This window comes from Littorina saxatilis, linkage group LG14 (assembly GCF_037325665.1).
Source record: "Littorina saxatilis isolate snail1 linkage group LG14, US_GU_Lsax_2.0, whole genome shotgun sequence".
Classification (NCBI taxonomy): domain Eukaryota; kingdom Metazoa; phylum Mollusca; class Gastropoda; order Littorinimorpha; family Littorinidae; genus Littorina; species Littorina saxatilis.
Window position 1 is genome coordinate 8069719 of NC_090258.1, and position 11641 is coordinate 8081359.

Sequence of the window (11641 nt, forward strand, 5' to 3'; positions counted from 1 at the left end):
TTTTACTTTCCTTTTCTCACCCATAAAATTTTTCACTTATTACCCTTGTTAAGCGGTCTCGAATAGCAGCTAGCATCTGCTGAAGAGACATTAAACTCCAAAAACCAACCAACCAACCCTTGTTAAGTGGTTCTTGTATAGAATATAGTCAATGTTTGTAAAGATTTTAGTCAAGCAGTATGTAAGAAATGTTTAGTCCTTTGTGCTGGAAACTTGCATTCTCCCAGTAAGGTCATATATTGTACTACGTTGCAAGCCCCTGGAGCAATTTTTAGATTAGTGCTTTTGTGAACAAGAAACACTTAACAAGTGGCTCTATCCCATCTCCCCCCTTTCCCCTATCCCATCTCCCCCCTTTCCCTTGTCGCGATATAACCTTCGTGGTTGAAAACGACGTTAAACACCAAATAAAGAAAGAAAGAAAGGATATTGCCCAAGTCCTCAGAATGTCAAATGTGTGTTTTTAAATAGTCTAGTCTCAGGTGTGTATATAGTCAATACGTTTGTGTGTGTGTGTTTGTAAGCGGTATAAGTAAACTTAAAGACCTACATGTTTTTGAGGTCTTGATGTCGTTCCGTGCATTTAATATGGGCCTAATTCAGGATATTGTCCAAGTCCTCAGAATGTCAAATGTGTGTTTTCAAATAGTCTAGTCTCAGGTGTGTATATAGTCAATACGTTTGTGTGTGTGTTTGTAAGCGGTATAAGTAAACTTAAAGACCTACACGTTTTTGATGTCTTGATGTCGTTCCGTGCATTTAATATGGGCCTAATTTGGGATATTGCCCAAGTTCTCAGTATGACAAATGTGTGTTTTCATATACTCTTCACTCAGGTGTGTTATGTAGTCTAAGTGTTTGTAAGCATCAAAAATAAATTTGAATCTGAGAACTCTTCTAGCAATTTACAGGCATGGGAATTGTCCGCGGATCTGTGGATTTAAGATACAAACACTGCGGTTTCAGAGTAAAATAAATATCTTCCAAAGATTTTTTATTTTTTTTTGTTTCTTTTTGTATTAAAGACAAAAAGGTTGAAACTGAACACCAACCACCCAAGACTTGTAAATCACCTTTTGAAATATACATTATTATAATATATACCATTCAAACTCAAAGCTATTTGTGTTTACATCCTGTCAAATACATTTACAAACTTCTGTTAATAGACACTGAGTGCTTCGCTGAGTCAAGCAGGGATGCTGCAGAGCCAGTGGCAGAAGTTGTTCCTGAACACAGTAAGTAAAAGTACCTTTATTTTGCCTGTTCCGTCAAATTCTACGTGCACTTTAGTTATGCAGGGCTAGTTCACAATCGTTGCTTGTTGCTGTGTGTGATCCTTATCTTGTTGTTCTGCTTTAGTTGCATTTAATTGAATACATGACTTGTTGAAAGAATTGTACCAACCAATGCGTTGACAGTTGGAATCTCGTGCACATTACACAATGGCCTATTCAGCTTTGTAATGGTGACTCGTTGTTACACACCCCCACGCAGTTAAGATGTAAGTTTAGGTGTGGGACACACACACATACGTGTAATAGTTTTGAGGACCTACACGTTTTTGAGGTCTTGATGTCTTTCAGTGCATTTGATAAGGGCCCAATTCAGGATATTGGCCAAGTCCTCAGAATGTCAAATGTGTGTTTTCAAATAGTCTAGTCTCAGGTGTGTATATAGTCAATACGTTTGTGTGTGTGTTTGTCAGCGGTATAAGTAAACTTAAAGACCTACACGTTTTTGAGGTCTTGATGTCGTGCCGTGCATTTAATATGGGCCTAATTCAGGATATTGCCCAAGTCCTCATAATGTCAAATGTGGGTTTTCAAATAGTCTAGTCTCAGGTGTGTATATAGTCAATACGTTTGTGTGTGTGTTTGTAAGCGCTATAAGTAAACTTAAAGACCTACACGTTATTGGCGTCTTCATGTCTTTCAGTGCATTGAATAAGGGCCCAATTCAGGATATTGCCCAAGTCCTCAGAATGTTAAATGTGTGTTTTCAAATAGTCTAGTCTTAGATGTGTATTTACGTTTGTGTGTGTTTGTAAGCAGCATAAGAAAACTTAAAGACCTACACGTTTTTGATGTCTTGATGTCGTTCCGTGCATTTAATATGGGCCTAATTCAGAATATTGCTTAAGTCCTCAGAAAGACAAATGTGTGTTTTCATATCGTCTTTTCTCAGGTGTGTTATGTAGTCTATGTGTTTGTAGGCGTCATAAATAAACTTGAATCTGAGAACTCTTCTAGCAATTTACAGGCATGGGAATTGTCCGCGGATCTCAGGATTTCAGATACAAACACTGCGGTTTCAGAGTAAAATAAATATCTTCCAAAGATATTTTAAATTTTTTGGGTATTTTTTTGTTGTATTAAAGACAGAAAGGTTGAAACTGAACACCAACCACCCAAGACTTGTAAACCACCTTTTGAAATATAAATTATTATAATATATATCATTCCAATATATATCATTCCAACTCAAAGCTCTTTGTGTTTACATCCTGTCAAATACATTTACACTAACTTCTGTTAATAGACCCTGAGTGCTTGGCTGAGTCAAGCAGGGATGCAGGCCAGTGGCAGAAGTTGTTCCTGAACACAGTAAGTAAAGGTAGCTTCATTTTGCCTGTTCCTCTACGTGCACTTTAGTTATGCAGGGCTAGTTCATAATCGTTGCTTGTTGCTATGGGTGATCCTTATCTTTTTTGTTCTGCTTTAGTTGCATGTAATTGAATAAATGACTTGTTGAAAGAAATGTACCAACCAATGCGTGGATTCTCGGGTACATTACAAAATGGCCTATTCAGCTTTGTTATGGTGACTCGTTGTTACACACTTCCACGCAGTTAAGATGTAAGTTTAGCTATGGGACACGCACACATACGTGTAATAGTTTTGAGGACCCACACGTTTTTGACGCCTAGATGTCTTTCAGTGCATTTAGTAAGGGCTCAATTCAGGATATTGCCCAAGTCCTCAGAATGTCAAATGTGTGTTTTCATATTGTCTAGTCTCAGGTGTGTGTTATGATTATTATAGTCTGTACGTTCGTGTGTGTGTGTGCGTGTGTGTCGGCAATAGACATGTTCCTAAAATAACTCGGGATTTGAAAGCGGTCTGGGCCTGGTCGAGTAAGAGCCCCTTTATAAGCTTTTCACAACACCCAGAGCATGTTCCATGCTTCTGATTGGGATCGAGACGAACAACCAACATCAATGTGTATGTTATGCAGCGTGCACTAAAAATACCTTTTTTTTCTGGCAAATATAAACATCTTGGCCCCGAATCACCACCAATGGCTTGCTGATCACTGTAAGTGTTCACTAAGCACATGTGTTTAACTGCACGTATGTGACCTCAAGCCAATCTCACGTGACCTCAATCAAACTACATGTTGTGAGCCATTGGTATGTGCCAGCAATCATTTCCGCTACATATTAATTATTATGAACTTGGATGAACTAGCGAGCACCGATTTTTAAGAGAAAAGGATATCATATTGTGCACGTGCTGTATTTTACAGACCTGCCTACTCTTAGTTTTGGGCATAGCATTCTACAATATGGAACCTACTGCTACAATCAGGTTTCTTGGTGCACCGGTTTGAGCCATTTTTTGTGAGCCAGCCAGCCCTTTTTTTGTATTACTTCACTGTTTTGTGTTGTCACTGCGATAATGCATCCAAACTGAGATTACCCGGGTGTGTGCTTTTACAGCAGACCACATGAATAGTAACTTGTGCTGGCACTCAAAGCAAGAGCAAGTTTAATGAACACGTCTTCAATTTTATATCCAGGTGCTTGTAAGTGCAGAAATGGCGGCCGTTAGTTCAGTGACAATATAATCGGCGTTATTCAGTGTGAGTTTGCGATTCTGATAATATCTGTGATGTTCTACGCCTTGACACGCTATGCTTCGCTTTTGGGCTACCATTGCTACTCTTGACCATTCTAAGGGGTAGGCAGATCTGTGCAATGATACACATCAGAGTTAGTTGCTCATCACGATCACAGGATAAAGCTGATCCAAAGCATGGAACATGCTCCGGATGTTGTGAAAAACTTGTCTGGGGGGGAAAGGGGCTCTTATTCTTCCAGACTGCTGACAGTCCTGAAAAAAAATCGTCTATTGCATAACATCTAGAAAAGAAATGATTATGTTTTCTTATATTTACAGACCGCATCTCTTTGGACTTCGATGATAACAAGGTAAACTCCGAGGACAACGAGGTAAACTCCGAGGACAACCCTCTTTCTCGTGACTCATCTCTGGACTCGGCAATTGCAGATTGCATAACTGAGGAAGAGTCTTCCGATGAAGACAACTTTGATAACTTTGATGACCCGTGTGATCCTGATGTCCGCATGGAAGATCTTTCTGAAGACAGCAGTGATGATGAAAGTATAGATGGTGTCGACAAGGATGATTCAAATGGAGGAATATCGAATGAATGTTGCCAGGATGGAACTGAGTGAGAGTGACAATGAAGATATGAATGTTGCTAGGATGGAACCGAGTAAGAGTGACAATGATGATGCAAATGAAGGAATGAATGTTGACAGGAATGAAGAAATGAGTGACACTGTCAAAACCACAGGCTGTTTTCACAGCCTTTACAACTGAGTCAAACATCTGTCCTGACAGGCAATCGCGGATGTTGAGAGATGGAGAAGCACATTCCTGCCGAGCAATGATGAGGAAACGCGACAGTTCCCTCATTTTCTGCTTGATGTACTGATAGCGATGTGGAAGGTGCCTATGTTTCTCAAACAGTTTTTGACCAAAGCTAGATATCACCTCATCCGTCCTAGCCAAAAAAACTCGCATCATCACATGCCATGCTGCAGAGAATTGTCTTCTTGAACTCTTCCGTCACATTCTTAGCTACAGGTAAAAGGGCCTGGCCCTCTTGAACATGGTGCTTCTTTGTGTTTTCTTCATTGCGCAGTTTGCATTCTTTTGCATGACGCCAAAGCATGCTTGTCTGGAACATCCCATAGCAGTTAGAGCAGGGAACAAAGTCATGGACATCTGCCTTTTCAGAAGGCCTTTTGGATGGAATTATTGTCCCTTTTCCTTCTGTCAAAACGGTTTGATTGTGAACAAGATTTCCTCTATTTCGAAGTACAAGCCATTGTTGTTTTCTTTCTTTGCTTTTTTTTCATAACTCAAAGCATCTTGTACATCTTTTTGATGGAAATTGTTTTGCTCCATGTGCCGTGCGAGTTTAGCATACAGTGTTTTACAGAATACACAACAGTGGGTTTTTTCCCAGGACTTCCCCCTTGAGATGGCAACATTCATACTTTCATTTATACTTCAACAAGCCCAGTGTGCCTTATCTCATGGCTTCCCTTCAAACATTTTATTTTAAACAGTCTTGGCGTATAGCTAAAAAAAAAAAAAAAAAAAGGGGGGGGGGGGTTTGACGTCTTTAGTCACAAAAAAGGTGATATCAGCGACGGGGCTATCGGGATTTGATCCGCTTACCTAATTTCTGTTATTCAGTTGTCTGACGGACATCATCCCGCGCGTCCCCACACTGACCAAAATGGCTTCCCACCCAGAAGAAAGCATTTTCATTGGCGTGGCAATGTCACGTGATTTGTTGATCACGTGGCCTCTTTCTGATTGGTTTTTGATAAACACTCGAATTAAACTTGCCACCATTCTCTGTAAAAGTGTGTGAACTTGGTATACACTCCTCAGAAGAAAGTCTAGTAGAGACAACATTCTGAGTACTATGCTAAAACTTTACCAACAAGTTTAGGACCTCACGAAGTTTGACATCACTCAGTCAAATAAGATTCAACAATCCTAAGAGGATACCGTTGGCAAAGGACATCCAGAAGATGAAATTATTCTTGCAAGAAAAGGCTGGAACCCTGATGGTGGATCTGAAAGCTTCATCAGGTGACATGGTCGCGGATTGGCATGAGCTGTGCAAGGTGACACTAGTTCAAATAGTTCTTTTCAACCGCAGAAGAAATGGCAAAGCAGAGAGAATCAAAGTTTGTCATTTCACAGAAGGCTTGAAGCATGGCAAACAAACACAAGAAGACCTCCTCGGTGGCCTTTCTGAATTTGAAAAGAATCTAGTCACCGTTCTGGCTAAAGTTGAAATTCCTGGTAAATTCGGAAGAAGAGTTCCTGTGCTTTTCACCACAAAGCTCAGAGAACAAGTGGAATGCCTTCTTGTCAAAACACACTTGCTTTTAACGTACTTGAATTCCAAATTGTAATAATTTTAAACCAGATAGTTTTGCCTTTGTGTTCAACAGAGTTCAAGTGGGGTTCAGTATTGCAAAGTGCTGTTGTACTAAACAGTACTCATGTTAGGTTGTTGATTTGTGTTCAACTTCTTCACATGACCTGTTGTTTAATGTTTGTGTGATGCTTTCTCATACCATTGTTTCTTTTTGTCAATTGTCAGTATCAATCTCAGTTTCATTCATGCATGTGTTGACGATTGCTGTTTATTCATTCTGTTGACTATTTAAGGCTTTAATGGACAGGGAATGCTGTATTATGACAACAGGTTTTCATGTCTGCTTGAAACATGGTTTTTCAGACATTTTTGCCAGCTTGAAAACCATTTCAACATGTGAATGTTAACGCAATAGTGTAGCCTACCTTATTTGATTTCTACATCTTTCGTCTCTGAGTTAGTTAGTTCTTCATACTATGTGGGGATTGTAAGATTTAACAAAAACACACACCAATATTTCAGGCAATTTTGAAACGGCCAAAAAGCATATGCAATATTGTATTCTACCAGGTGTTAATTACACTCAGAACAATCTTTCACGAGGACCATCTCAGTTTTGTAAGTCCCCCCGCGGGTTAGGGGGAGTCCCATATTGGTTGGGACGAGAAAGAATTTACGTACCCGATGCTACCCAGCATGTCGTAAGAGGCGACTAACGGTTCTGTTTCTCCTTTTACCCTTGTTAAGTGTTTCTTGTATAGAATATAGTCAATGTTTGTAAAGATTTTAGTCAAGCAGTATGTAAGATATATGTTAAGTCCTTTGTACTGGAAACTTGCATTCTCCCAGTAAGGTCATATATTGTACTACGTTGCAAACCCCTGGAGCAATTTTTTGATTAGTGCTTTTGTGAACAAGAAACAATTAACAAGTGGCTCTATCCCATCTTTCCCTTATCCCATCTCCCCCCTTTCCCCGTCGCGATATAACCTTGAATGGTTGAAAACGACGTTAGACACCAAATAAAGAAAGAAAGAAAGAAAGAAAGAAAGGTTTGTAAGTCATGTTTTAAGACCTATTTTTGGCCTGTTTTGATTTTTGTTTGAACTCCCTAAAGTGTTTGTGGCTGATGTTTTATGATTAGTTTGGATTGTTTAAACTCAAGCGTGGAACATGGCACAGAGTTTTCTGTTTTATTGGTTTTGGACAGCAATCAAGCATGTGAAAAATAATGATCAAGATTTACTTTGAATTTTAATCATAATCAAAATAGATATACATGATTTTAGCTCATTTGTTGATTAATCATTAACACTTAGCAATGAGGAGTGTCTGCATGGACAGGCGGACAGCTCATCAGCCGTCCGTCCGTCCGACTTGAGATTTGAAACTAAACACATTTCTAGGTTTAGATCTCTGGAAATTACTCAAGTCTGGTTAATCTGGGTCATCTTTCCAGGTACAGTATGTCAGTAAGGTCCAGTTCTTGTCAAAATGTATAATATTCTTCATTTTCTATCGATAGAGATAGAACAGCAGATAGTTTTGTTCTAATGCATATTACATGTACTTCTGATGAAGACGAGTTGTATGAGCATTGGCTTTCCTTGTTTGTGTACAGTTTTTCAACACAGTTTTTTCATGATGTGACTTGTATTTGATTAGTGAAAATGTGTGTGTGTGTCGTGCCCAGGCATGGGAATTGTCCGTCGAAAGGCAAATTTCCGCTGAAATTTTTGTTCTGTTGAAAAAAGCATACGTGTCCGCCGAAAAATTAATGGGGGAGGCAAAAATGGTTCTGCCCCCGGACCCCCCAAGTAAGGCTAGGCGCTTTGCGTCGTCGACTTTGCTTTCACTAACAGATTTTTTAGCCTTTTTTTAAAGTTTTTCAATTCCCATGCCTGGTGCTGTGTTCCTAGAATTGCAGAAATTGGTAACATTTTACCCATTTCATTTTATCGGCAAAATGATGCTCATTTAGCTAAATCGGCAGCATTTTGCCAACAATGTGTAAAGGTAACTGGCCTAAACAAGGGCCAGCCAGTCCGTTACTTTTTTTTTGCTTTACCTCTCTATTTTTGTTATGGTCTGTGTCTATAATTCTGAAAATGCATGAAAACTACATGTTTGCTGATTCTGCGAATTCAGCGATTCTGTGAAATCCCCACCACATATGTTAATGTATTCAGTGGGGAATGAAACTAGCACCTGTTGATTTACTTCCAAATTTATGTACCTACTTTTTCAAGCAACCTGCACTACAAACCCAAAAATGGGATTTCCACCACTTACTGTTCCTGACACCATTTGTTTCACTTTTAGTATTTGAACATTTTAACATGAATATGAAGGAGTGTTAAAGTTGTATTAGCTGCTCCTGTAACTTTGCAAATGGCTTTTGTGATACTAATGACATATGATTTCTCTTGATCAAAGTTCAATCTTTTCATAAGTCTTTATAACATTCAAGCTTGATACAAGCAAACATGATATTGTCATCAAGGTCAAACAAACTGTCAAATTTGTCATCACTTATTGACTGTCTTAAATAAAACAATTAAAACAATTCATCAAGTTTTTGCTTTGTCATTTGCTGTGGATTCTTTGTGAAGGATGCTGCTGTTACTGCTACCATTCTCTGTCGCATTTGTCAAAAACACAACAAAGGCGTCAATAGTAATATTTCAAGTAACTTTATTGCCCTCATCAAAACAAGGCAATTGTTGTATGTGAACAAGCAATACAGATTTTCATAAGAATAAACACATGGTTCCATCTCCATCTCTGTCTCTCAAACTATGATAATTAAAATCTACACACAATCACAATGCTGGAAAACCTGCCTTACAGTTCATATCAATGAATAATTCAATGCATTCATTCATAATAGCATGTCACATGTAATCATAACGCCAACATGTTACAAACAATAACAACAGACAGGTGGAAAGAAAGGTCCACTCTCACTGCATTGGCTGACGGAAAGAAAAGAGAGAGATATGTTTGGTTGTTTTTGAGGTTTTGCATCTGCACAAGAGAGACTCGAGAGAGAGAGAGAGAGAGAGGGGGAAGAGTGAGAGAGAGAGATTGGTATTGAAGATCGGTGACTTGGACCGCACTGACCTTAACTGTACTTGACTGGGTTTAGTAAGTCTTCACTTTGTAGCTTTATTTTTAATGTGTGTATGTCAAGTCCTTGATTTGTTGGCTAACTTGAAAGGTGTGTAACGTCAGTCTAGTCCTCACTCTGAAGCCTTACTTTGAATTAGTGTAGAGTACGTCCTCACTTTATAGTCTTATTTAGAATTTGTGCTTGGCGAGTCCTCAGTCAATGAATAATTCAATGCATTCATTCATAATAGCATGTCACATGTAATCATAATGCCAACATGTTACAAACAATAACAACAGACAGGTGGAAAGGTCCACTCTCACTGCAGACAAACACCGGTATAATATGCATGTTCATCACTGACGGCCAACAGGAACAGGTACAGTCACAAACTAATTCTTATATATATAAGGCTGTTGTTCATCACCTCGTATCGCCTGCCTTTTGCTAGATATTGTTATGACAATAATTGCCAAAAAGTGGGGGGTTATCGTTCCCAGCCACACACAAGGTGATATCAGAGGCGGGGTTACCTGTATTCGATCCTGTTACCCGCGCTGCAAGTTGCCGCAACGAGAGTTGACGGAACTGTATCGCGCACAACCTACTGATCTAAATCCCGGGTCCCTTAAATAAAGAAAGAGCTAATGAGTGAAAGAGAAGAAGAAAGAGAGATTGTTGTTGGATTTGGTTTTGCGTCTGTACTAGCTGAGCCATTGGCTGACGGAAAGAAAAGAGAGAGATATGTTTGGTTGTTTTTGAGGTTTTGCGTCTGCACAAGAGAGAGAGAGAGAGAGAGAGAGAGAGAGAGAGAGTGAGAGAGATAGAGAGAGAGAGAGAGGGAAAGAGTGAGAGAGAGAGAGAGATAGAGAGAGAGGGAAAGAGTGAGAGAGAGAGAGAGAGAGAGAGAGAGAGAGAGAGAGAGAGAGAGAGAGAGAGAGAGAGAGATTGGTATTGAAGATCGGTGACTTGGACCGCACTGACCTTAACTGTACTTGACTGTGTTAAGTAAGTCTTCACTTTGTAGCTTTATTTGTAATGTGTGTATGTCAAGTCCTTGTTTTGTTGGCTAACTTGATTGGAAGGTGTGTAACGTCAGTCCTCACTCTGAAGCCTTACTTTGAATTAGTGTAGAGTAGGTCCTCACTTTATAGTCTTACTTAGAATGTGTGCTTGGCGAGTCCTCAGTCAATGAATAATTCAATGCATTCATTCATTCATAATAGCATGTCACATGTAATCATAATGCCAACATGTTACAAACAATAACAACAGACAGGTGGAAAGGTCCACTCTCACTGCAGACAAACACCGGTATAATATGCATGTTCATCACTGACGGCCAACAGGAACAGGTACAGTCACAAACTAATTCTTATATATAAGGCTGTTGTTCATCACCTCGTATCGCCTGCCTTTTGCTAGATATTGTTATGACAATAATTGCAAAAAAGTGGGGGGGTTATCGTTCCCAGCCACACACAAGGTGATATCAGAGGCGGGGTTACCTGTATTCGATCCTGTTACCCGCGCTGCAAGTTGCCGCAACGAGAGTTGACGGAACTGTATCGCGCACTACCTACTGATCTAAATCCCGGGTCCCTTAAATAAAGAAAGAGGGAATGAGTGAAAGAGAAGAAGAAAGAGAGATTGTTGTTGGATTTGGTTTTGCGTCTGTACTAGCTGACCCATTGGCTGACGGAAAGAAAAGAGAGAGAGATATGTTTGGTTGTTTTTGAGGTTTTGCGTCTGCACAAGAGAGACTCGAGAGAGAGAGAGAGAGAGGGGAAGAGTGAGAGAGAGAGATTGGTATTGAAGATCGGTGACTTGGACCGCACTGACCTTAACTGTACTTAACTGTGTTTAGTAAGTCTTCACTTTGCAGCTTTATTTGTAATGTGTGTATGTCAAGTCCTTGTTTTGTTGGCTAACTTGGAAGGTGTGTAACGTCAGTCCTCACTCTGAAGCCTTACTTTGAATTAGTGTAGAGTACGTCCTCACTTTATAGTCTTACTTAGAATTTGTGCTTGGCGAGTCCTCAGTCAGAGTCCTCACTTTTCATGCAGTTTGTCAGGTGTAATGATCCTAATATAAAACCTATACCTGATGAATTTTCGTAAGTATCTATTCAAAACAATTATAACAATACCCATCTCCATCTAAACCCACAGTTTTTTTTGAGCTAACCTTGTTCCCTGTCGAGGTCTTCAGAACGCATGTCTGAGGTTCTGGTCCTCACAGGGAGAGAAGTTCGAGTATGTGTGTGTGTGTGTGTGTGTGTATGTGTGTGTGTGTGTGTATGTGTGTGTATGTGTG

At 39.6% G+C, this 11641-nt stretch overlaps 1 long non-coding RNA gene across 1 annotated transcript; it reads left to right on the forward strand.

Annotated features, from left to right (window-relative positions):
* Positions 1–1169: 1169 nt before the first annotated feature.
* On the forward strand, positions 1170–8781 carry LOC138947038 (uncharacterized). The gene is made up of 3 exons (XR_011449528.1): positions 1170–1238; positions 2542–2606; positions 4182–8781. It is a non-coding gene; the product is annotated as an uncharacterized lncRNA (long non-coding RNA).
* The last annotated feature ends 2860 nt before the right edge of the window (positions 8782–11641 follow it).